The 24,922-nt window shown below is 43.5% G+C and overlaps 1 long non-coding RNA gene across 1 annotated transcript in view; it reads right to left on the reverse strand.

The window, feature by feature from the left end:
- Positions 1-6,862: 6,862 nt before the first annotated feature.
- LOC117196211 (uncharacterized) overlaps positions 6,863-24,922 on the reverse strand; it is a 29,887-nt gene continuing 11,827 nt past the window's right edge. The window contains exons 3-4 of the long non-coding RNA XR_004476294.2: positions 19,988-20,106; positions 6,863-9,266 (exon numbers count right to left, since the gene is read on the reverse strand). This is a non-coding gene — a long non-coding RNA (uncharacterized LOC117196211). The remainder of the gene's footprint in view (positions 9,267-19,987; positions 20,107-24,922) is intronic.

Genomic DNA, 24,922 nt, shown 5'->3' on the forward strand with positions numbered 1-24,922 from the left:
TCGGGGACCAGTGGTACATGCCTGCTCCCCAGAGATAGGTTTTGTGGCTTAACACCCTCTGAGCTTTCTTTCTTTCTTTCTTTTTTTTTCTGGCTGCGCTATGCATCCTACGGGATCTTAGTTCCCCAGCCAGGGATCGAACCCATGCCCCCTGCAGTGGAAGTGGGGAGCCTTCACCACTGGACCGCCAGCGAAGTCCCTGAGCTGTTTTCTTTAGAACCTACTGTGTCTCCCTGTGAGAAAGCTGCTCTGGCCCCACCTCGTCCATAATCCCATCCAGTCTCTACCTGTGTCTGTTTTGGGGTCTTGCTTTTTGTTCTTTGATGTCTTGTTCCCTTTCCATACTTTTAGGCACCTCTGACCTTCCTCTACTTCTTCTTTTCTGGTCTCTTCTCTTCTTTCTTTTCCTTTTTCCCCCTCCTTGCTTCCACTCCCCTCAACCCACTAAGTAATGGGGATGGGAATTCCTTTTTCCCCCTCCTTAAACTCTGCCCGCCTTCCTAAGCCCCTGGGACTTGTCCTGGTAGAGGGAGGCAGACTCTGGTCCCTCCAGCTGTGATCTTGGGGAAGTCCCTTCTCCTCTCTTGGCCTCTGTGAAACGGGGACGATAATATCCACTTTATTTGCTGCTTCACAAAATGTTTGTGAAAATCACAAGAGGCGACACTGACTTCTGTACACATATACAAGGGCTTAAAAATTTTTTTCCTTCAGTTCACTAATTTGTTACATATTTGTTAAGCACCTATGATTTGCCAGGCCTTATGGTAGGTTCTGGAATATAAGGAAAGATACTGATGGAGTAGGCCCTGAACCTGCTCATTAGAATCACATGCAGGGCTTCAGAAAAGACAAACTCACAACCTCCACCCAGACCTACATGTCAGGGTCTGCAAAGATGGGGCCTAAGGAGGCAGGGGTAGAGTCTGTGTTTTTACAGCTTCTCAGGTAGGCCCCACCCTCAGGCTTGGAAACCAGCGTGCTGATGAGGGAAGGAGCTGAGGGTGGGCTGGGAGGAGGGAGGGCAAAGCCAAAAACTGGGAAGACATAGACAGGCAAAGGTGAGGATGGCAGAAGAAGATGGTGGAAGAAGCTGGTGACAGAGAACCAAGACGGCATTTTTCTCTTGCCTCTTGACTAGGTCTGTCCAGGTATATCTGTTGCCAGACTGGCCAGCGATTAAAGGCCTGTGATGGAGTCCTTTAAAAAGTAACGAAGGACTTCCCTGGTGGTTCCGTGGTTAAGAATCCACCTGCCAATGCAGGGGACATTGGTTCGAGCCCTGGTCTAAGAAGATCCCACATGCCGCGGAGCAACTTAGCCCATGAGCCACAACTACTGAGCCTGCATGCCACAACTACTGAGCCCGTGTGCCACAACTACTGAAGCCCACGCGCCCTAGAGCCTGTGCTCTGCAACAAGAGAAGCCACCTCAATGAGAAGCCCACGCACTGCAACGAAGAGTAGCTCCCTCTCGCCGCAACTAGAGAAAACCCATGAGCAGCGATGAAGACCCAATGCAGCCAAAAATAAATAAATAAATAATTTTTTTAAAAAAGTAATGAAAAGAATCACAAAGGAAATGTAGTAGTTCTAATCATTTCTTCATGATTGGTGGCTTTCTCCCCTCAGCTAGGATATTTTATAGGATATTTTCCACAGATCTGCCTTCCCCTATTTGTTTTGTCTAAAGGACCATTCGAAAAGTAGGCCTACGTTTTCTACTTTTTCTTGGTATACTTATAAATAAAAAATAAGGTTTGTTTCTTAAATATTCGTGATATTTATTCTGATGTTTATGAAGCAATTACTAAGTTTTGTTGCCTAGAAATTTAAACTTATGCCCATTAAGAAATGAAGGAACAGTTAAAATAAAAATCTAATGCCTCCAACCATGATGATTTCATATACATTTTTTTTTTTAACTTTAAAAGGGTCCTTTAAGAAGGAACATAATCTGATGTTCAGTAATTCATTCTACTACAGTATCTTTTTTTTTTTTTTTTTTTGCGGTACGCGGGCCTCTCACTGCTGTGGCCTCTCCCATTGCGGAGCACAGGCTCTGGACGCGCAGGCTCAGCGGCCATGGCTCATGGGCCCAGCCGCTCCGCGGCATGTGGGATCTTCCCGGACCGGGGCACGAACCTGTGTCCCATGCATCGGCAGGCGGACTCTCAACCACTGCGCCACCAGGGAAGCCCAGTATCTTTTTTTCTTCTGTTAAATTTAAAGTTAAAATGAATATCTGTAATTTTTAAATGTTAACAGTGACTTTGTTTTTCATGTGATAATTATCTGAGTAGCCAGGCATTGTTGATGGTAGGAGTAGTGAACAAAACAGAGGAAGATTCTGGGAGAGTTGCATTCCAGTTGGGGAAGGATAATAAGCCAAATTAACTAGATGAAATAAGAGCAAGGTTAGCATGGTAGATACTAACAAAATGCTAAGGAGAAAAAACAAAAATCAGGGATGAGAAATACAAAATGAGAAGGAAGATGTGTTAGAGTTTTAGGTAGTGGGCCTGGAAGATCTCCTTTTTAAACTTTTCATCGCAGAAAATTTCAAACATATGCAAAGTTAGAATAATAAAACAAATACCTATATATCCATCACTCACTTTCAGCAAATATTTAATTTTGCTAATTTGGTTTTATCTAGTTTTCCCCAAATTTTTGTTTATCTTTTGCCCTGGGGTTTTAAAAAGCAGCTCTGAGATTTCACATTAGTTTTCCTGTTGATGCTCCAGTAAGCATCTTAACTGATAAGCTCATTCTAAAAATTACATATTTACCCTGCTTTTTCACACCCCACAAAATGAACAATAATCCCTTAATGTCATCTAATAACCAGTCCATATTCTCATTTCCCAATAGATTCAAAAATATCTTTTTACACTTGGTTTTGCAACAGGATAATAAAGATTAATTCTAAATGGTAACATAGATTTTAAAATCTATGTTACTTTGTTATTCAAATTTTTTACCATGAACATGTATTGCTTTTATAATTCTTTTTTAAGTGTAATTTTTTTTTTTTTTGCGGTACGCGGGCCTCTCACTGTTGTGGCCTCTGCCGTTGCAGAGCACAGGCTTTTCTCACGGGCCCAGCTGCTCCGTGGCATGTGGGATCTTCCCAGACCGGGGCACGAACCCGTGTCCCCTGCATCGGCAGGCGGACTCTCAACCACTGTGCCACCAGGGAAGCCCCTTAAGTGTAATTTTGAAAGGAAAAAGAATAGATGACAAACTGGAGAAGAATCTTGCAGCAAATAAGACAAAAAATTAGGTTCATAAATAACTAATCAATACTGATAATAAGCAAGGAATATGAACTAAATTTCTTTCAAGAGGAAATTAAACAGTAAATAAACACCATGCTGTACCAGATTTGGTTAACCATATTCAGTCATATTAACACCAACACTAAAGCTCTCTGCAGAGTTGGTGAAGACCCGCTCACACACTGCTAGAAAAGTGAAGATTGTTACGCTGGGGAACAACAGAGCCATAAAGGATTAAAAAGGTATAAACAAGGGAGGGATAAATTGGGAGACTGGGTTTGCCATATACACACTACTGTAAATAAAATAGGTAACTAATAAGAACCTACTGTATAGCACAGGGAATTCTACTCAGTACTCTGTAATGGCCTATATAGGAAAAGAATCTAAAAAGGAGTGGATATATGTATGTGTATAACAGAGTCACTTTGCTGTACACCTGTACAGAGTCACTTTACAACACAACATTGTAAATCAACTATACTCCAATAAAAATTTAAAACAAAACAAAACAGGAAGGCTATAAACAAACATGTATTTATCTTTAGCTGCAAAAAGCAGCAAACTAAATATTCAGCAATAAGAAAATGAATAAATAAATAATGGTTCATCAACTTGATGGACAATCAGCCTGCCATGAAAAATTCTATGTGTGAAGACTATAGCGTTATGAAAGAGCATTTATGATGAAATGTTAAGTGATGTGAAAAATATAAAACAGATTACAAGTGCAGTGATATCAAATATGTATGTATTTGGACAAACAGGAAAGATTAGACAGAAAGAACATCATTGGGTTAGAACACTGAGATCCTATAAGGTGATTTATTTTTCCTTTAACATCTTTGTATTGTTTTTACAATAATTCTTTTTAAAGAGAGGTCAGGATATGGGTTAAAATGTGGAATGACGTGGGAAATATGCTCCCATGCTATCTCCTCCTCTCTGGAAGTCTTGCCCAGGTCCCGCGTCCTGCCAGCCCTTGCTGTCCACACCCTGGGAGAGTCCTGAAGGGAGCCAGCTAGGTAAACTCCATCTCAGCCACGAGCAGGCCCTGGCGCCCGGGCGCTCCCCTTTGCTGAGCCCGCCTCCCTGCCAAGCTCTTTACAAGCTTTATCTCAATTTAATCCTCACAACTGCTTGGTGAGGTAGGTGCTGCTATCTCCATTTTCTAGATTTAAAAACGGTCTCATAGAGAGTTTGATAACTTTTCCAAGGTCACAGGGTATGGAGCAGAGCCAAAGTCACGCTGCTGCTGCTAGCTTCTGTGCGCTCCACCGTGCTGGCTTCTCTGGGCATCTCTGCCCCGTGGCTTGCTGTGCAGTGGAGTGAGCTCCTTAACCTCTCTGATCTCCTAGTCATTTGTAGGTAACAAGGAGAGGCGCCCTGGGGAGGAACCCACCTCCCTGGTTCTGGGCTCAGAGCTCCACATGCATGTGAACAGAGCAGAGGATGGTGGGACCATCAGCTCCACTGACTCGCCTGTGCATTCATTCATTCATTCATTCATTCCATGCATGTCTACCAAGCACTCTCCCTGAGCTAGGCACTGTGCTACCTCTGGGATAGCATAGTAAGGCTCGGTCCCCATCTAACAAAGCGGGGAGGACACATTAACAGAGAAGTATAATGAAATACTCTCTCCATTCAAGTATCCGCTCCTCAGAGAAGATGCGCCGCACCATGAGATTAATAGCATCTCTTCATGACCATTCACTCTCCCGTCATTCTAGTGTTTCTTCATATTAGTGAAATTTTCTTAGTGTTTATAACTTCCATGAGGTCAGGAACCTCTCTTGTTTACTTCTGTTATTTCCCAGGGCTTAGCCCAGAGTAAATCCTCATGCATGTTCACTGTTTACTGAATTATCTTAATGAATGAAAGTGTGGCCAGCACTGTGGTCGACATTTGTAGAACCGAGCAGAGCCGGGGGAGGGGGGAATGATTTCAGGAGGAGGATAAGGTGGTGGAGAAATTGTGTTGTGGGACAGTTTGGAAAAGGGCGGGAATGCACTTCTTTGGCAAGAGGTCACCAACACACTCAAGACCTTTTAAACCCAGAAGAGAGGTGTCTGGGGCTATGGAATGACAATCAGAGGGTCTGAGCTAGAGGGGCCCCAGAGCTCTTCTGAGCAAATACTTAACATCTCCAGCTTCTGTGCTTTGTGGAGAAAAAGAAAAAGACTCATGGCTTTAGATGTCAGCTGTTTTAAAGAGACATGCTTTAAAAGATTGAATTCCCTTAAAACTAGCAGTATATTTCCTATAATCTGGCCTAATCAAATAATGACAAGATGAAGGCAAAGATGAGTACAAAAATGGTCATCCCCGCATTGTTGATAATGACAAAAAGCTGGAAAAGCATTGTCCAACCATAGGGTAATGGTTAAATAATGATAGAGTCATGCAATGGAATAGTACATACACATTGAAACATATGTGTAGCCCTGCATATGTATAGCGCCAAAAGTGTACTCAAGAAGTGTATGTCATGAAGAACAGTGTTCCCAAACAGTATGTTTGATATTATTTTATTTTGACAATTTTATATTTATGTATGAGACAAAAATATATTGGTTATCTCTGGTTGGTGGGCCTACAAGTGATTTCTGTACTTTTTTACTTATTTTTTTCTTAGAATTTCTGCAATAAATATAAATACTTGGACAATGAAAATGAAAAGAAAAGAAAGCTAAATACACTCTAGGCTGTACTCTGGAGGTAGGGTTTAGGCGATATGACCTGACAGGTGTGAGCTGAATACAGGGAAAAGCATATGCAATCTCAGGGAGCAATATCCTCAGGGGAGGAACTTCAGTTCTCATCCATCCTCAGAGGAAACCAAATCCTCCCTGAACGTGGATGGTATTGAAACCCAATCAACTAACTCTAATAGGCTTAGTGTTCATTCAGTACACTGAAGGCTTAGCCTGCCAGGTGCAGGGATCATGGGGCTAGGATGCAAAATTGATTTCAGGGCCAGAGGGTCCCGGTCCAGTGTGAGGTAGAGGTCAACGGCTCCATCTCAGGACCCCAAGCAAGTGCCAGCTCCCTTCTAGGCACTGGGGTGTCTGATCCTCACACACACAGAGGGGTGGCAGAGCCTCCTCCCTGGGGACCCCTTTCCTGTCAATCCCACTCAGGGTGTTCTTCCATACACCTAATTAAGCTTTCTGCCACTATTATTACAAATATAATATTTTCATTGTTTTCTGCTCATTGTAGAATCCTTGAAAGATATAACCATACATATGCTTGGAATATATCTGAATTATAAGGAAGAAAGTTATCACCGATAAACCCGTGCCCTGGAATATAACCACTAATTTTTTTAGTAGACTTCCTTCCCCACTTCAGTGCATAGACATAGGCATAAATGGCATCACCCCGTGGGGTCCTGATCTCTTCATTTACCATCAAGCATGCAGTCTCCCCAGGTCCCTGGGAAAGCGCCTCGCAACCTCACCCTGGGGCTCAGCTCCCCAGGCAGGGCTTGGCTGGTGCTGGTGGACCTCTGACTGGAGCACCTGTAGAGACTCAGGTGCCTCTTCCCCTCGGTGTGTGCTGTCCTGAAACCCCACAAGGAAGCAGATTTCCTTGGATGTGGACTAAACTCATGGGGAAGGGCACTTGGAGGCAAAGGACATCAAGTTGGAATTAAGACTATGAAAGCCCCTATTACAGTATGTTTTTGTTTATTAACAAAATCAAGACAGCACCCTGCACAAAGGAACACCAATAACATTGCCATATCCTTTGTTTCACATGACAGGCACCACGCCATTTCCATTGTCTGGCTCTGGCTCTACACAAACTTCCCAGGGTCTCCCTCACAGGCCCAACGAGACCACTCCAGTTTTGCCTGGTTTTGCTGCTGGGTAATTCACACAGAGAAAGCTAGAGGTTCTGACTGGTTTCCAGAGCTTGACCGTTGCTGAGTCTCTGACTTGGGAGCGGGCTGTTCCCACCTCCTGACTTGGATGTTGGCCATTTGTGTGGCTCAGTCAGCCTGTGGGACCCTGGAGAGTCCCCATCTCTTTCCTCCCCATCCGGTCTTCTTGCGATAACCCATTGCTGCCAGGGTCCCCAGATGGGCCTCACCAGCCTAGTCTACACAGGCCCAGGAACCCACACCCCCTTATCCCACTGAGCTGGCCCGAGGCCAGGGTCCACCTTCATCAGCTTCCCACATTTCTCCCCAGGCTCTGTTATGCAAGGATGAAATCTCTCCCCCAGCCTCTGGTTTACCAGAAAGAAATGGGATGAATTAAATGATGACCCGGAAGTTCCTGAGGCAGCTGAGATGTGGTGGAAAGAGTACACATTGTGCAGCTGGGAGATGTGGGTTCAGGTTCTACCTCTGCCACTTCCTAGCTGAGTGATAGGTTTCAAAACCTCTCTGTGGGAGGCAGAATAATGGTCCCCAAGGATGCCCGTGCCATGATCTTCAGAACTGTGAAGGTCGTACATTACATGGCCATGGCAAAGGTGACTTTGCAGATGTGATGAAGTTTCCAGACCTAGAGATGGGGAGATTGTGTGATGAGGTTTCCAGACGTAGAGATGGGGAGATTGTCCTGGATTATCCCTGTGGGCCCATTCTAGTCACATGGGCCCTCAACAGCAGAGAGCTTTCTCTGGCTCAAGGCAGAAGAGAGATTAGTCACAAGAGGAGCTCTGAGAGACTCAAAACATGAAAGGAACTCAACCACCACTGGCTTTGAAGATGGCGGAAGGGAGCTGCAAGCTGAGGAGTGCAGGCAGTCTCTAGAAGCTGAGAAGGGCTCCCCGCTGACAGCCAACTGGTACCTCATCCTACACTGCATGGAATTCAATCTGCCAACAACCTGCATGAGCTTGGACGCAGATTCATCTTCAGACCTCCAGAAAGGAACACAGCCCTGCCGACACCTTGATTTCGATGTCGCGAAACCCAAAGCAGAGGACCAGCTGAGCCGCGCTGTGCCCGCACTGCTGACCTACAGAATGGTGAGATGATGCGTTTGTGTGTTATTAAGCTGCTCAGTTTGTGTTGATTTCTCACAGCAAGAACAGAAGATGGATATTCTCTTTGAGCCTTGATTTTCTCAGCTGTAAAGTGGAGACAATGCTTATGGTAGGCATCTTGCCGACTTGCTGTAGCAACTGAATGAAATCAGAAGTACGGAGGCGCTGTGTGAACTGGAGAGTACTCTACAACAGAAGGCTGGAAGTTATTCTATCACTGAGTTTTCCGCCCTTTAGGAGTCACAAGCTAATGCCTCAGCCCGGAGAGGCAAAGAGAGGAAAACTCAGCCCACCACTTGGTATCGACCCGAATTCCAGGTACGTCCAAGAATAGTGGTGAAGGGCTTTGATTCCTGGAGGCTAGGCCAAGGTGGGCCCCCTCCTCTGTGACTGTGGAAGGGAAGGGCCCAGGTCAGAGGCAATGAGGAGCCATTCCTGGCTGCCCTTCAATCCATCTGGCAAAGCCACGCTGCTGATAGGCACATCCGAGGTGAGGTGAGGCGAGGCAGGTAAGGTGAGGAGACGGAACATCACGAAGGGTACTTCTCCCAGCCCTTCCCTTCTCTTCCTGCTTCAGTTCAGCAAGTCAGGCCCTACTGTGCCCGAGGAGGCAGACGCAGAGATTCCAGGGAAATGGGAGCCCCTCCTGCCGCCCAGGGCACCGTGCTTCTGGCTCCAGTCCTGCTCTCTCTGCAGTCAGGGGCCCGCTCGCATCCCCCAGGCATCTGAGAGGTGTCCGCTGCCCCTGGCATCCCCCCTTCGCAGCCTGGTCCTGGTTGAAGCTGGGGGTGTGGGTGGGGCATGGCGTGACCCCTGAGCTGCTTGGAGCCTGCAAGGGGCAGTCCCCAAGCTGCGAGCACAGAGAGGAGTGTTGGCGACTTTGTCACTGAGCCTCCTGAGGAGGAGAGAATAGCCTCAAATGTGGGAACTATATTCTTCCAAGGCAGGTGGGGGATGATGAACCCTCTTCCCAGATCCTGTGGGAAGATAAGGCCACAGTGGTTGAGAGACAAAGTAGTCAGGGATTCCACTGCCTGTTCCCACTACCCCCCAATGGACAATTCCACCCCCCGGGAGGCACCTCATCAACCCCCCTCCCCAATACACAGAGAGCAGCCAAGTTAGAAGGGCCCTTTGAGGCTTTCTGGCCCAAACTCCTTGTCATACGCTTAGGAAACTGAGACCCAGAGAGAGGGATCCTTCCATTACACAGGCCATTGCTATGAAGTCAGTGATGAGGCCTCAGACCTTATCCCTCTCCAAAGTTCACACACTATGCCTTCAATGAGCTGTACCAAAAAGCAAGGTCAAGTCTCAAATGCCCCCCACCTCCACCCACTGCCGACCTTATCACCTTATATTAACTTGCAGCTTTTATATTCTAGACAGAGATCAGGCCATCCTGTTTACTCTTGGCCGGAAGGGCTTATCGCAGTGGTTACCACATTTTCCCAAGATTAAATAAAAACAGTCACACTTCCAGATATTCACTCATTTATTTATTATTTATACCACACCTACTTCTAAAACATATTTGAGATGGCTCACAATAGAAGCCACACATACTACAGAACTATTCAAAAGTGAATAAATGTTCAGACAGTCAAACCTTTCAAGATTTTCAGACTGTGAGACTGATTTTGTTTTTTAAGAACAAGAGGTATTTGACCTCAGGTACTTGAGAGTCAGGTCCTGAGTGTGACTATTTAAAGGTGTCTGGTTAATTTGAGTATTTAATTTGAGTAGTTAATTGGAGCATCTGATAGAGGGTAGGGACCAGGGGTAGGAAAGGACAGGTATCAGCAGGCCAAGAGTGAGCGTAGGAATGAAAGGTTCATTTTTTTCCTACCCTCTTTCTTCCTTCTCGGATGCTGAGGTGTGATGATGTGATACCTGGAGCTACGGCCACTGTCTTGTGGCCGTGAGGCAAAACACACCCAAAATGGTGATGGTGATGGAAGAGAAAGGGCCTAGGTCCTTGATGACAGAGGTGAACTGCTGAACCAACCCTGAAGAGTGCACCATCAGTTGTCTGAGAGATAATGAAATGTTTCTATTGTTTAAATCACTGTTAATCAGGTATTCTGTTACTTGCACCTGAATGCATTCAAACTGATAAAATGAAGCTCATTGGGGGATGGGATACAGTAGAAGCACAAAGGATGGCTGACGTGTTTTATCCAGATGGATCATAAAAAGCTTCTCAGAAAACAACCCTGAAGAGGGTCTTGAAGGATGAAGAGGAGTTTGCTAGGCAGGCAGGGGAAGGAAGGGCATGCCAGGCAGTGGAATAGCATGTGAAAAGGCATGGAGGCAAGAAGGAGGATGCAGGTTAGAGGGGCCACTCACAGATTGCTGAGAGGTGAGAAGGCATCTGGTGGAACATGAACAGAGCACAAGGACCAGGGGTCAGAATAAGAAGTCTGGACTTGGCTGAGTGGGCAGTAGGGAGCCAGTGAGGGGATTTAAGCAAGGGGCTAGAAGTGGGAGCAGGAGGAAGTCAAGCAGGTTACAAGACATCCAGGTGATTGGGATCCGTGAGGCCGGGTGAATGTTGAGGACGGTCGAAGGGACCCAGACCACTGAGAGGGAGCCAGAATCAGTGTTAAGGTTTTTTGCCAAAGAATTTCTCACCTTTGTTTCAGACCTTCTCGAAGGGACTCTGTTTTGTAGGAACCAATCACCCTGAGGCTGGGAACAGTCAATCACACAGAAAATCAGCAGCTGCTGGAGAAAGCCTGACAAAGATCAGGAACCCTCCAAAAGAACCTGCCCGTGTGCTAGCACTTCAGAGCATCTGGCCAGACCCTTCATGACACAAATGAGGAAACTGAGCCTTGAGCAGGGATGTGGGCTGAGCAGACCACACAGCTACCTGGAAGCAGAGCAGGCCTGGTCCTTGGCTTAGCACTCAGCCTCAGCACCCCTCAGCTCCTCTCCTAGCGACACATGGCCGCGGATCAAAAGAGAACAAACGAGAAACCCGGGCCCAACAGGATGACACAGCAAACAGAGAAGACGGATCAACAACGTTTGAAGCATATGAATAGGGCCTGTCCCCCAGCGTGAGGAAGTTAAAGATAAAATTCCTTCAGCTCATACTGATTACTTTTAATACCCTTTCAGAATTCCTAAGGAACTAAACTTTTATTCAAAAAACTACAAACAAGCTTTGAACTTGTTTGAAGATAAAAGAAGTATGTTATGGCCCAAGGCTGGCGAGGGGAAGGCTTACAGGTATTTTGAAACAAACTTTGGAGAATTCATGACAGTTTGAAAGGCATTTTGCTAGTAGACGGCAGATGTGTCTGTCACCGCCCAGCTGAGACAACACACAACAGCCTGAGTCTTCGAGAGAGCAGAGCTACCCAGAGCGCCTGGGCTTAAACCCCAGTTTCATTTACCAGCTGTGGGCAAGTCACCTCACCGTTCTTGTTTTGTTTTCCTCATCTGTAACTAGGGATGATAATCACAGTCACCAGCTGATAGAGCTGTTGTGAAGATTTATTGAGTTAGCGTTAATGGCGAAGAGTGGTGGTTGTGCTTTGTTGGTGTTAGTTATCTTTATGAGTTCCAAAATCTGGGTGAGGAGAAATAGCCCAGCTGCAGCCAGCCTGCCTGGGCCTCCTTAGTCACTGACCACTCACCTGCGGGTAGCCGGGGATAGGCTCCTGCTATTAAGGGTGGTCCCTGGACCAGTGGTAACCAGTATCTGGGAGACGGTTAGGAAGGCTGAATCTGAGGCCCCACCCCAAACCTACTGAGGCAGAATCCTCATTCTAACAAGATCCCCAGGGGATTCAGGTGAGCACTGGGATTGGTCACTGAAATGAGCACTAAAGGCATCTCCAAGTGGAGGGGCCTCGGCCCCTTTGTGGCCAGGCCCCTGCTGGCCCTCCTGGTCCTGAGACCAGGGCTTCTGGAGCTGCTGGAGATGCCTGGCCCCAGGGCCTGTTCATCCTGACTCTGGCCTTCTGCAAATATTGAGGTCACTTCCATTTCCCTGTCTCTGGTTTGGGTCCAACAGGTGGGGGCATGTGGGAGACACTGACCTTGCCTTGAGTTTACCTGGAGCAGGGAATTGGTGATGCACCTTCTGTGGAGCCGCTAGCTTTGCCCTAGGGGGATCGTATACAAACTCCTGTGGCATGTAGAGCTTGAGGCAACTTTCCCAATAACCATCCAAAGGTCAGTGCACCCTGCCACTGAGACAGTCATGGGGCTGGCTGTGGGGATGACTAATGCCACGAACTTGGGGTCAACTAAAAACCCTCAGCAAAGCAGAGAAGGAACCATTCATCCAGTAATCCTCTCCAGTAACATTTTTTATAGACTGTATTGTTTTCCTTTTTAAAAATTTTTTTATTGGATTATAGCTGATTTACAATGCTGTGTTAGTTTCAGGTGTACAGTAAAGTGAATCGGTTATACATATACATGTATCCACTCTTTTTTAGATTCTTTTCCCATATAGGTCATTACAGAGTATTGAGTAGAGTTCCCTGTGCTATAGAGTTATTAATTATCCATTTTATATATAGTAGTATATAAATGTCAATCCAATCTCCCAATTTATTCCTCCCCCCCTTTCCCACCTGGTAACCATAAGTTTGTTTTCTACATCTGTGACTCTATTTCTGTTTTGTAAATAAGTTCATTTGTGTCATTTTTTCAGATTCCACATATAAACAATATCATATGATATTTGTCTTTGTCTGACGTACTTCACTCAGTATGACAATCTCTAGGTCCATCCATGTTGCTGCAAATGGCATTATTTCATCCTTTTTATGGCTGAGTAATGTTCCATTGCATATATATACCACATCTTCTTTATCCACTCTTCTGTCGATGGACATTTAGGTTGCTTCCATGTCTTGGCTGTTGTATAAAGTGCTGCAATGAACACTGGAGTGCATGTATCTTTTCGAATTATAGTTTTTCCGGATATAAGCCCAGGAGTGGGATTGCTGGATCATATGGTAATTCTATATTTAGTTTTTTAATGAACCTCCATACTGTTCTTCATAATGGTTGTATCAATTTACATTCCCACCAACAGTGCAGTAGGGTTCCCTTTTCTCCACACCCTCTCCAGCATTTATTGTTTGTAAATTTTTTGATGATGGCCATTCTGACCTGTGTGATGTGATACCTCATTGCAGTTTTGATTTGCATTTCTCTAATAATTAGTGATGTTGAGCATCTTTTCATGTGCTTTTTGGCCATCTGTGTGTCTTCTTTGGAGAAATGTCTGTTTAGATCTTCTGCCCATTTTTTGATTGGGTTGTTTGGGGTTTTTTTTATATTGAGCTGAATGAGCTGTTTGTATACTTTGGAGATTAATCCCTTGTTGGTCGCTTTGATTGCAAATATTTTCTCCCGTTGTGAGGGTTGTCTTTTCATTTTGTTTATAGTTTCCTTTGCTGTGAAAAAGCTTTTAAGTTTAATTAGGTCCCATTTATTTATTTTTGTTTTTATTTTCATTACTCTAGGAGGTGGATCAAAAAATATGGCTGTGATTTATGTCAGAAAGTGTTCTGCCTACTTTCCTCTAAGAGTTTTATAGTGTCCGGCCTTACATTTAGGTCTTTATCATAGACTGTATTTTACTTAACTGGCGCAAATGGTTCCACTTGCTTTAGAAGTCAGAAAAGCTTTGGTGTTGCTACTAAATATTTGAGTGACCTCAAGGAGGTCACTTTCCATGTCTGGGCTCATATGGGATTAGATGTAAAATGAAGGAAGTTCTCTAAGATCCCTTCTCTCTGTTCAGGAGTAAGGGTAGATATGCCTGAATTCGTAAATGGAGGTCAAGTTAAGAAGGACTTGGAAGGTCAAGCTGTGAAATTCAGACTTGATGCTCTAATCTGCACTGTCCAACATGGCAACCATTAGCCACATGTGGCTCTAAACATTTGAAATGTGGCTACTCTGAACTGAGATGCTGCAAGTATAAAATGCATACCAGATTTTGAGACTTCATATGAAAAAAATGTAAAATAGCTCATTGATATTCTGTTGATTACATGTTGAAATTATAATATTTTGGATATGTTGGGTAAAATAACATACTTTATTAAAATTCACTTCACCTGTTCCTTTTTTAATTTTAAATGTGGCTACTAGAAGATTTTAAATTACACATGTGAATTGCATTATACTTCTACTGAACAACAAACACTTCTCAAAGTGAGGAAGGATGGAAGTACAGATTAGTTTATCTTTGAATATTGCCCTGTGGGAATCACTTCCAAATTTAACCATCAAGGAAAGAATCCAGTGGGAACAATATGAGGAATAATTCTACAGATATTCTAATGGAAGTTCCAGATTTTGCCTGTACTTGCACGAAACGTCAGAGTTTGAACCTAAATTATTGTTCTGTCTTTGGGGCACCACTTGGTGCTTGCGTTAAAAGCCAGTTGGTTGAGAACCAGGGCTATGTCTCTGGAGTGTGAGGATAATTCTTCAGGTCCTATTTTAATGACATGGCTGAGAGATAAATACAGATCTAGAAAAAAACAGATGTGTTAATGCTGGGAATGGTATTGCAATATATTTTCCTAATACAGCAGATTCTTTCCATGGCATTGAAGGAAATGCTTTGTGGTTTAGATAAAAACTGGAAGAGTGGCAAAATGAGAGCAGAGGCTCATAGGAAGGAAGCTACCAACCCATGCCTCTGTGGATCAACTTCCTCTGATGAAATTCCCTGCGGAAGCCCCGCCATCGTTTGCTGTCATTTGCCGTGTGGATTTTGAGAAATTGGAGTTTTCTCTTCTTGACGTCCTGGCTGGCTCCCTGTCAGCTGCCACCACGGGAGACCTTCTGCCTGGCACATGTCTGACCCTTGGTCTATCCGGGGCCTGCCTGGGCTGGGAACCAAGGTAGAAGTTAGAGTGAGGGCTGCAAGGGTGAGAGAGGGAAAACACCTGCTTGAGCTTCATCTTTGGGCCTCCCTGGCCCCAGCTGAAGCCCATGCCAAGCTACAGCCCAGCAGATCCAGAGTGGCCCCCACTCCCAGGTTCTGCTGATCCTACCCAATCCTCTGGGCCCTTGACTGTGAGGATGGGACAATGTGGAGAATGATGCTGTCCCCACTGGGGGCCATAGGGCACTAGGACTGCATGGCCTGTGCCCTTTGGGCCAGAGTTGCTTGGGCCATTTACAATAAGCCTATTTTTCCCTCAGTGTTTTGGAGAGAAACCAAATTTCCTTGACCTAAGCTCTCATTACACTAACAAACAACTCCTCAAAAGTCCTAGAATAAAAGGGACATGGTGACTATACTTTGGGAATAAAAAATTTGGACATAGGATCAGATAAGAAGGGGCTTATTTATGGTGTGAATGGGGCTGTCTCTGCTCATTCCACAGAGTTCATTTGTTCCAGCCTCTACAGGGCACCGCTCTCCATCCACCCCCAGCCACTGAGTGCTGAGCTTTTTATTAAAGGCTCCAGAGGAGGGGACTCCTGGCTCCACAGTCCCAGCAGGGAAGGGGCACTTTGGATTCTGGTCCTTCCATGGAGAGGTGCCCCCTGGAGTCCTGGGCTTTCTCAACTGGCCTGGCCCTGATTGTCTCAGTCATCAGGATTGAAGCCAGCCTTAGTCATGCCTTTCTTCTTCTTTTTTTTCCCCTTACTTGACATTTCTAAGTGTGATGATGAACAAAATAGACAATTTAAGAATGGACCAATAATTTGGAGGAATTTCTCTCAGAAGCTCAACCTGTTCAGAGTAAGAGTTCTTACTTTCAGTGCTGCTGAGTCGGGGTTATAGTGAGTTTTAGACATTGGTTTCTCCTATTTAAAAATGTAAGGAGGTTATTCGCCACTAAGGAGTATTTTTGGTGAACAGAGAGCCTCGGGATGGAAATTCGTTCCTGGAATGGGTCTTAATTGAGATGCTTTCTCCTCCCAGGGGTCCAGACCCAGAATCCAGTCCACACGCCCCACCCCGACTCCCAGACAGGCCGGTGGGTGGCTCTGTGCAGGGACTCATTGTGGGAGGTGATGTTTGCTGTAAACGGTGCCTGCCTCAGAGCCAGTGAATGGGAAGAGCAGGAGAAATAACCGGGAGCTTACGCCATTGGCTTTGTAAGAGGCAGCCTAGTGAACAGGTTCTATCCATCAATATCTGCTTTCCCTTCCCTCCACAGCCAAGGCCATTTAAGTCCAACCACGTGTTCTAGAAACAGTCCTGTTTTAGATCAGGATGATTTAAGGAGCTGAATTTGATTCTGACCCTGCTCTGACACTATTTATTTACGGTTATAATCATTAACCGTTTGTTGCACTCTTGCCATGTATCAGGTGTTTGCTTACTCATACTTGGCTCTGAGAGCCCTACGGGGAAGTAACTATTATTACAGTCACTCATAACATGACAAAACTGAGGTTGGAGAGATTAAGTCACTTAGTCACAGAGCCAGTTCAGTCCAGCTCCAAATCTACAGTTTGTCATTCTTGATTTTTTTTTTTACTGTAAAATATATTCTCAAAATAGAATGTATAACATATGTAATTGGCTTAACAAACTATAATATATATTTTATATACAGATAATTTATTGGTTATGTATGTTAGAAATGTTTGTAGCTTACTTTTTGCTTTCTTTATAGAATCTTTTAATAAAAACAAATTCTTAATTTCAATGGAATAGAATTTATCAATATGTTATTTTATGGTTTATAGTTTTTATAGCTTATTTAAAAAATCATTTCCTATTCCAGAGTTATAAAGATGGTTTCTATATTTTTTCTTTTTTTTTTCAAAGCATAGTTGATGTACAATATTATATAAGTTACAGGTGTATAATGTAGTGATTCACAACTTTTTAAAGTTATACTCCACTTATTTATTATAAAATATGGGCTATATTCCCCATGTTGTACAATATATCCTTGTAGCTTATTTTATACCTAATAGTTTGTACTTTTTACTCCCCTACCCCATACTGCCCCTCCCCCCCACCATCACTGGTAACCAACCACTAGTTTGTTGTCTGTATGAGTCTGCTTCTTTTCTGTTTTATTCACTAGCTTGTTGTAGTTTTTAGATTCCACGTATGAATGATATCATACAGTATTTGTCTTTCTCTGCTTGACTTATTTTACTTAGCATAATGCCCTCCAAGTCCATCAATGTTGCTGCAAATGGCAAAATTTCATTCTTTTTAATGGCTGACTAGCATTCCATTATGTGTGTGCATGTGTGTACGCGCGTATCACATCTTCTTTACCCATTTATCTGTTGATGGGCACTTAGGTTGCTTCCATGTCTTGGTAATTGTAAATAATACTGCTATGAACATTAGGGTACATGCATCTTTTTGAATTAGTATCTTTGTTTTTTTCAGATATATACCCTGGAGTGGAATTCCTGGGTCATGTGATATTCTATTTTTAGTTTTTATTTCTTTCTTTCTTTATTTTGGCTGCCTTGCGTCTTCGTTGCTGCGTGCGGGCTTTCTCTAGTTGGGGAGAGCGGGGGCTATTCTTCGTTGCGGTGCGCGGGCTTCTCATTGCGGTGGCTTCTCTTGTTGTAGAGTATGGTCTCTAGGCACGGGCTTCAGTAGTTGCGGCACGTGGGCTCATTAGTTGTGGCTCACGGGCTTTAGAGCGCAGGCTTAGTGGTTGTGGCGCATGGGCTTAGTTGCTCCACGGCATGTGGGATCTTCCCCAATCAGGGCTCGAACCCGTGTCGCCTGCATTGGCAGGCAGATTCTTAACCACAGCACCACTAGGGAAGTCCCTATTTTTAGTTTTTTGAGAAACCTCCATAGTGTTTTCCACAGCGGCTGCACCAATTTACCTTCTCACCAACAGTGCACAAGGGTTCCCTTTTCCCCACATCCTTGCCAGTGTTTGTTATTTGTGGTCTTTTTGATGATAGCCATTCCGACAGGTGTGAGGTAATATCTCATTGTGGTTTTGATTTGCATTTCCCTGATGATTATCAATGTTGAGCATCTTTTCATGTGCCTGTTGGCCATCTGCATTTCCTCTTTGGAAAAATGTCTATTCATTTTTTCTGCCCATTTTTTAATCAGGTTGTTGGATATTAATCCCTTATCGGTCATATCATTTGCAAATATTTTCTCCCATTCAGTAAGTTGTCGTTTCATTTTGTTGATGGTCTCCTTTGCTGTGATCCTTAATTATGTCCCATTTGTTTATTTTTGTTTTTATTTCCTTTGTTTTAGGAGATGGATCCAAAGAATATGATTTTCTATATTGTTTTTTAGTTTGGTCTTTCACATTTATGTCTTTAAACCACCCAGAATTTTTTTGAGTGGGATGTAAGGTAACGTTCTTATTCTTTATGTTATATTAAGTATAGACAATGTGTGTGCTTTCTAAACTTACACAGGAACTATACATTTCGATTTTATAAGATTTTATCTAGTATCTACTGTGGGCCTCTCTAGAAGTAGGTTTTTTTTAAAATTAATTAATTAATTAATTTATTTTTGGCTGTGTTGGGTCTTCGTTGCTGCTCCTGGGCTTTTTTTTCTTTTTTCTTTTTTTTTTTAGTTGCAGTGAGCAGGGGCTACTCTTCATTGCCATGCGCGGGCCTCTCATTGCAGTGGCCTCTCTCGTTGCGGAGCACCGGCTCTAGGCGCACGGGCTCTAGAGCGCAGGCTCAGTAGTTGTGGCGCACAGGCCTAGCTGCTCTGCAGCTGAACCGGGGCTCGAACCCATGTCCCCTGCATTGGCAGGCGGATTCCTAACCACTGCGCCACCAGGGAAGCCCTAGAAGTAGTTTTTGTATAGAAACAAAAAAGGAAATTATGGATTGCTACAGTTTTGAATCATTAATTAGGAATTTACTGGTAAGGAGAGCATAACATATTTTCTAGCTTCTTGATTGTTTTCACATATAGAGGTATATAGGGGTTCTATGGCCCATTGGGGATTCCCAAACTTATGTCCTTTGAAATGTATCTGGTAAACACTGGTATGTCATGGTGAGCCTATGATTTTGTTCACATTCTATTTTGTTACTTATCTTTCTCCACAGAGATATGCTGTGGTCCAGAAATTTTTCTTAAGATCTTACAATCACCTTCTACTTTTTCACAAGTAGGATAGATGTTTACAAAACAAGTATGGTACTCACATGGCTAAATGCTCCAAGAGTTAGGTATAATTATGGTTAAAATGAATGGGGCCGCGTTTGGGTCACTAGGTCAAAACAATTGGCTTACCATGAGCCTACCACTACTACTGTAGAAAAACCCCTCAAGGCTGATAGTCTATCATGTTTGCATTTGTAGAACAGAGGTTGTTAGGGGAGTTCTTTCTCATTCAATATAAAAAATTCCTGGGAATTCCCTGGCGGTCCAGTGGTTAAGACTCTGCACTTTCACTGCCAGGGCCCGGGTTCAATTCCTGGTTGGGGAACTAAGATGCCACAAGCCGCGTGGGATTATATATGATATAATGTATTACGTATATATGAACAAAGGGGAAGAAAACATCTCAAATACTACAGAGGGCTATAAGACGAAAAATGAATTTTTCCCTGGCCCACTCCCTGAAGTTAATCATTATCAATAATATCTTATGTGTCCTTTCAGAAATTATTTAAAAATATTTATAAGCAAAAAATATTTATATCTCCTTTTTTATAACACAGATGGAATCATGCTGTTAATCTTACCAACAAATACAGTATTTCTGAAATCTTTTACCAGAAACGACTCCTCTTTACAGGGGCTCCCTGGACTTCAGTTCCCGCATCTGTGCACTATGGGGAGGGATGAGACGGCCACTGAGGGTCTTTTCTCCAAGCCTCTGATGCTCAAGGGACCTAAATGGGCAAATAAATGTCACTATGGGCATACATTTTAAAATATTTTTTAAAATAACCAACAAAAAGGAACTGAGGTAGAGGCACTACAGACCAATAAATCCTTGAAAAAGAAAGGCTACTTTGATATTTAATAAGGTATATAATACCGAGAAATGGCTAACATGATATCCTATTTAAGTCGTAAGCACATTCTACAGCCTATTGTTAAAAAGTGAACGCATATGCGATGCTGGTGTGAGCCAAAGCAAATAATAAAATCAAGTTATATCAAAATAAAGCCAATATGATCTTGATAACTAAAATTTTATGTGTGAAGCTCAGTGTCTATCATACGTTGTGTCCGTTGGAAATCCAGATTGTATCTCATCTGATAATAGATTATCATGGTGAGCTTGGTCAACAGACCCAAGACCAGGTTCCTCAAAGAAGAGATAAAGCTAAACCTGGCAGTGTGGACCAGAGGACAATGAGCCGTTTCCTCTGAGAAGACAGCTTCTCTCAGCTGCTCACCCACTTGCCAGCACCCACTCTGCACCCCAGTGGTATCCTGGAGACAATTTTGCCCAGGTAAATAATTATTATTATGACTATGGCCCAAAAAACTGGTAAAATACATATTCAAAAACATGTTCACACTTCATGTGTGTACAATTATAAACAGGATCTCTAAGGACTCTCTTTGGAAATTTAGAATAGTTGCCCCTGAGTTCCATAAGGTTTACTGCGACCTCACCCCTCTCGACCAAATCACTACAGATGCATTTAAAAAATATATTTATTTATTTGGCTGAGCCAGATCTTAGTTGTGGCACGTGGGTTCTTTAGTTGCAGCGTGTGGGATCTAGTTCCCTGACCAGGCATCAAACCCGGGCCCCCTGCATTGGGAGCGTGGAGTCTTAGCCACTGGACCACCAAGCAAGTCCCAAGATGCACTATTTTTAATATATCTAATTGAATCAGTGACCTGCAAGGTACCTAGGAGAACAGGCTTTAGTTCATATAGTGTTTTCAGGGGTTAAGCCTCATCTTGCAAGCTGCAATTTGACACCTCTGTGTATGTTCCCTCTCTGCTCAAATCCAGGCAGTGAGAGCTCCTTCAAGGAACTCATTATTGCTATTAAAATTTAAACTCTTGATTAGCGTCTAAAATTTTTGTACAGTTTCTTACCCAGAGCAAACAGTGGGTTTTCCCTTTTTGCTTAACTTGAGCTGGGGTGTTGGGGGAGGGAGCCAAAAACTCAGTTGTTACTCAAGAGCCTTTTAGAGTGAAGCAACTTCAATACAAAGTACTTCTGAGAAGGATGGTTTGGATTGTTCCTCTTTAGTGGTTCATGGGATTATTAAAATTTCCTTTTCTTTTATGTAGGAAACATTAGGATTTCTGCATTTTCTCCCAGTCTCTAATTTTGATCAGCTTCTATAGGTTACCAGATCTGGAGGCATCCCTGAGGGGACAGTGCCCTGTCAGGGGAACTAGGAGGGTACGTGCCCATCATGGAGACAAACGCATTAGACTGTAGGAGATGGGGCCATTTGATAATCAAACCTTACAACTGTCACAGGTAGGGTGTCTGGGAAACAGACCAAGAGGGAGCTTTGCACACAGGAAGTTTATTAAAGATGCCCTCAGGATTAACATCTGCAGAGAGGGGCGTGCAGCAGGATTGGGAGAGGTTGCCTTGGGTTGCAGGTGTGACCAAGGCCTCAACTGATCCTACAACAGGAAGCTCTGGAGCTGGTACAACCCTTTCCATGGGGAAGGTATGACCTTGGAGAGGCAGGTCTCTTCAGCCTCAGGTAATCTCCAGAGAAAGACTTCCCTTACCCTAATTCCATTCTACCTACCACTCTTCTGATTACATTTTGGTTTCTTCTGTGTTCGTCTAATAGGGAAAGAATGTCCCACATAGGCACATGGGGAAAGTCTGGTCTACCTAAGAGTTTCATCTTTGTACTTGTTTTTACCCCTATATCATTCCAAAAGAGGATTTGAGGTGGCAATGGAGAATAAATACAACTTAAAAATTATTACATTAGCTATCATTTATTGAGCATTAGTATAGGCTGTGTACTGGGCTAATTATTTTACACAGATAATTTTATTAATTCTCAGAACAACGCTGTGAGGTAGGTACTATTATCTTACAGATAAGGACACAGACTCAAAGAGGTGAAGTATCTTGTCTAAAGTCACACAGTTGGTAAATGGCAATGCAGAAGGTTGGACTGACTCCAAGTCTGTTGTTTCAGCCATTCTCCTACTGAGAATGACAGGAAAATACGATGAAGCAAGGTGGGTTGGGCCTCTGTCTAAAAAACACACATCCTGAAGTCTTGCACAGTTGTTGGAATAGGGCCCTAGAATGGATTCTGACTTCCTCGGGCTACAGCAGAGAAAGAAACACGATCGGGAGCAAGATTCACAGCAATGTTTCTGCAGTTGATCAGGAGAAGCTCAGCCTTTTTTGGTACTGAAACCCTAGAAAAATTCCTAGAACCTCACAAGAGAGACTGATGGCCATCCTCCTTAATGGCTCCTACAATAAGTTCAATCATGAGTTTCCTATGACTTTTCATTATAAAGTCCCTCAATGAAGGCAGATAGCATTATGCTAAAGAAGAGTTTAGTGTAGGCTTCAGATGTCAACAGTGTGGTCCCAAGTCAGAGCTCTGTGTTCTCTTTCTCATTATTGTTAAATTGGCATTCACGGTACTAATGAGGGTTCTGGAGAGGAACCTCTGTCTCCGAGGTGGCCCTGTGTCTCTGGCTTAGACCTGTTGCCACAGGGAAGCTGTTGGTGCACACGTACTGGGGCACAGGGTGATTCAGTGGCTGGGAAACCTGGGTTCACCTGTTCTGCCCAAGCCCAGGTTGCCCAAGACTGTGGCCTGCTCTGCTCCCTCACTTGGGATGGCCCCTCTCTTATCTCACAGACTATGCCACCGGCCATCGTACCTCTGAGTTGCAGCTCCAGGGAGCACCACTCACAAACGTGGATGTTGTGCAATGCAGTGACCCTGTCAGCAATGGCCTTGTTTCCCCTCACTGTCTCCTGGGAAGAAGGGGGCTTACTGCGGAGGAGGGAAGGACAGACTTCACCCCATCCCCATGGCTCTACAGTGGTTGGGGTCTGGGGGGAACCAGGAAGCCCTAAGGGGACTGTGGCCTAGGTGTCTGCCAGGCAGAGATGCTCAGGACCTGCCTACCTACTCTTCTGCCATCACTCTGAACCCTGGGTATTAACCAACACCAGCCAGCCTGCAGGCTGCAGGATTCATGGGAGCACAGGCCAGCATGGGCTCTGGAGTCAGTTGACATAGATTCAACTTCTGCCTCTACCCCTTATTAGTTGGGCAAGTTCCTAACCACTCTAAGTTTTCTCAGCTGGAAAATGGGTATGACGATTACATTAGTACCCACCTCACTGGATTGTTATGAAAATTGATCGATGCATAAATGCACATTTTATGTGCTCAGAAGGAGTTAGCTACCTACACAAATCTATTATCTGCACCTTGTTCAGCAGAAGAGAAAGATGTGCCTCCTATTATATAATAGAAGTAGATATAAAATAGTAGAAGTGAGAAGCCAGGGTTCGTTTTTAAACAAATACTCATTTTCTCTTTCCATGGTTTTAAAAAAAAGTTGTGGGGAAGAAAAATTTTTGGTCAAGGTGTACAAAATATCAATTATGCACAATGAATAAGTTCTGGAGGTCTAATGTTATTAACAATATGACTATAGTTAATAACATTGTATTGTATATTTGAAATTTGCTAAGAGAATAGATCTTAAGTGTTCTCACCACAAAAAGAAAAGAATATGGTAACTATGTGAGCTGATAGGTATGTTAAGTAGCTTGATTGTGGTAAATGTTTCATGATGTCTGTGTATATCAAGTTGTACACTTTAAATATATACAAGTTTAGGGCTTGCCTGGTGGTGCAGTGGTTAAGAATCTGCCTGCCAATGCAGGGGACACGGGTTCGAGCCCTTGTCCGGGAAGATCCCACATGCCACGGAGCAACTAAGCCCGTGAGCCACAACTACTGAGCCTGTGTGCCACAACTACTGAAGCTCACAAGCCTAGAGCCTGTGCTCCACAAGAGAAGCCACCGCAATGAGAAGCCCACACACCGCAACAAAGAGTAGCCCCTGCTCTCCACAACTACAGAAAGCCCGCACACAGCAATGAAGACCCAACGCAGACAAAAAAAAAAAAAATATATATATATGTATATATGTATATATATATATATATATGCAAGATTAAATTGTCAGCCATACTTCAATAAAGCTGGAAAGAACAACAACAAAGTTGTTTCTGTTGTTTTTGTTTTGTTTTGTTTTTTGCAGGGCTTGTGGGATCTTAGTTCCCTGACCAGGGATTGAACCCGGCCCCTTGGCAGTGAAAGAGCCAAGTCCTAACCACTGGACCGCCAGGGAGTTCCCAATAAAGTGGTTTATTTTATTTAAAAAAATTTTTTATGTTCAAACTAATATACATTCTTTAAGGAACATTTAATGAAAAAGAAAAAAATTTTAATTGTTTGCTATTAACTTTTTGTTATTTTTTCTTCTATTCCTTTTCTATAACTAGGTTGTATGTGTTGTATAATGTGTGTGTATTTTTTAAGCCACTTTCAAATACGTAATACAGTATTATTAACTACAGTCACCATGCTGTACATTACATCCCCATGACATTTATGACTTTATAAGTGGAAGTTTGTAGCTTTTGACCTCCTTCACCCATGTATATTTTTTTAAATAAAGTTTTTACTTTAAAATATTTTTGATTTACAGAAAAGT

Source organism: Orcinus orca, chromosome 5 (genome assembly GCF_937001465.1).
Source record: "Orcinus orca chromosome 5, mOrcOrc1.1, whole genome shotgun sequence".
NCBI lineage: Eukaryota > Metazoa > Chordata > Mammalia > Artiodactyla > Delphinidae > Orcinus > Orcinus orca.